Source organism: Pristiophorus japonicus, chromosome 2 (assembly GCF_044704955.1).
Source record: "Pristiophorus japonicus isolate sPriJap1 chromosome 2, sPriJap1.hap1, whole genome shotgun sequence".
Lineage (NCBI taxonomy): Eukaryota > Metazoa > Chordata > Chondrichthyes > Pristiophoridae > Pristiophorus > Pristiophorus japonicus.
Genome location: NC_091978.1, coordinates 347,260,282 through 347,262,515, shown reverse-complemented (window position 1 = coordinate 347,262,515; position 2,234 = coordinate 347,260,282). Strand labels below are relative to the sequence as shown.

Sequence of the window (2,234 nt, the reverse complement as noted above, 5' to 3'; positions counted from 1 at the left end):
TTTTTTTTAAACTCCCCCGCAGCTCGCCAATTTTCTCCGCTCTCCCGAGACGCAGTCTCCTTTGCTGGGCTGAGGTTTGTCAGGTACCGGCTATTGTGCTGCACCTCACCCAAGAGGCTAATCTTCATGTCTCAGCCTTGGCCTGCGAGTGTTGGCTATTCAACCGTGAGGGCAGGGGTGGGGCGCACGGTGGGGGCGAGGTAGCGTCAGGTCCAATCCTGTCCTCACCTCTCTACACACAAGATTGCAGGAAGGCCCATTCGATAGCAATCAGTCATATACCTAACATTTAACACACGGAGTCACATGCTCTGGTACAATTATTTTTCTAAACATAATGTTCCCGCGCGGAATCGAACCGGAGACCTTTCGCGCGTAAAGCAAACGTGATAACCGCTACACTACGGAAACCTCCGGTAAAATGTTGCTTGCCCTGTTCCGAACCGGGGAGCTTTCATGTGTGAGGCTAACGTGATAATCACTACACTACGGAATATCTGTCTGGTACATACCTGCTGCTCCCACAGCCTGCTGCTGCAATCCTCGACAGAACTGCCTTTTTAAACCTGCCACCAGCTCTACGCATTAGTTATGTTCTACACAGGACTTACACCAATAACTCCTCCAATGGATATACAAATGAATGGACCCACAATCAATGTTCCCTTTAAGCTGTGCGGAGCCGGCTTTTAAATTTTTAAAAATGCATGTGCGCGGACATTTGAAGGCGACCCAGAAGAAATTACGGGGAAGGTTCCACATGACACGTTGGTATAAACAGCTCTGCAGACCATTACTGAGAATACATCTTGCACTGGCGCAGCTGTGGGGCAATTCGGGCCCTATGGTTTGTAGAAATCTCCAAAAACATTGAATTCAGAGTGACCTATTAACCTTATGCTCACTGATCTACATTGGCTCCTGGTCCAGCAAAACTTCGAATTCAATATTCTCATCCCCGTGTTCAAATCCCTCCATGGTCTCACCCCTCCCTATCTGTAACCTCCTTCAGTCCTACAACCCCTTGAGTGCTCTGCGCTCCTCCAATTCTGTCTTTTTCTGTAGCCCCAATTTCTTTCACCCCCACCTAGGTCCGAAGCTCTGCAACTCTCTCCCTAAACCTCTCTCTTCTCCTTTAAGACGCTCCTTAAAACCTACTTCTTTGACCAAGCTTTTGGTTACCTGTCCTAATATCTCCTCATGTGGCTTGGCATAATTTTTTGTTTGAAAACGCTCCAGTGAAGCACCTTGGAACATTTTACTACATTAAAAGGCGCTATATGAATACAAAAGTTGTTATTGTTGTTGTGATGTGCGTGTGTATCACAGCTGTCACTAATTAAAATGTTTACATTTTTCTAACTTTCAACAAAAAAGCTGATAGTAATCAGAGCCTGTTTGCCTGAGCAACATTCAAAATTCAATTAATTTGTTAAAGAGAAGAAAAGTCAAATTAGGATAAGGAAAGATACCCACTGTCTGCTTGCTCCTGCTTTCAATTCGATACATTTTCTCAACTTTTTACTTAAAATTTTATTTGAAAATCTACTCAAAATGCATTGACTACTTAATATTCAAATCACCTTCAAAAACATACATTGAAATACTACAGGTCGAACCTCCCTTATCCGGAACTCCCTTATCCGGAACCACCCATCGATCAGAACCATCCCCAGCCGCTGCATATGCACAACGCAGCTAGTCAAAATCCTTGAAAAATATCAATGAATAAAAAATCTTGCCCACTGACACTTACCAATCCACAAAAAATCTACCCCAAATCCTCGAAAAGTATCAATGTAAAATAAATTTACCAATTTCAGAGCCGACACTTCGGGGCCCAATGGCCCACCAATACCTCGGGGCCCAATGGTCCACCAATACCTCGGGGCCCGACAACACCTCGGGGCCCGACAACACCGCGGGGCCTGCCAACACCTCGGGGCCCGACAACACCGCGGGGCCCAATGGCCCACTAATACCTCGGTGCCCGACAACACCTCAGGGCCCGACAACATCTCAGGGCCCGACAACACTTCGGGGGCCGCCGGCCCTCCAACACCCACACTGATGGAAATTCCAATAAAAATTGTTCAAAAAATGTTTTCAAAGTACTTACTTTTTTAACATTTTGGATCAGCTAACCATTCCATAGATTTTGAGAATATCGTAACTCTAGAACTCTAGAATTGTTTGGTCTCCAATGTGAGCTGAGACTGACTGACTGTCTGAGC

The 2,234-nt window shown here is 45.6% G+C and overlaps 1 non-coding gene across 1 annotated transcript; it reads right to left on the bottom strand.

The window, feature by feature from the left end:
* Nucleotides 1-338: 338 nt before the first annotated feature.
* Nucleotides 339-411, bottom strand: trnav-uac (transfer RNA valine (anticodon UAC)). Its single transcript has one exon. It is a non-coding gene; the product is annotated as a tRNA-Val (tRNA).
* Between the last annotated feature and the right edge of the window lie 1,823 nt (nucleotides 412-2,234).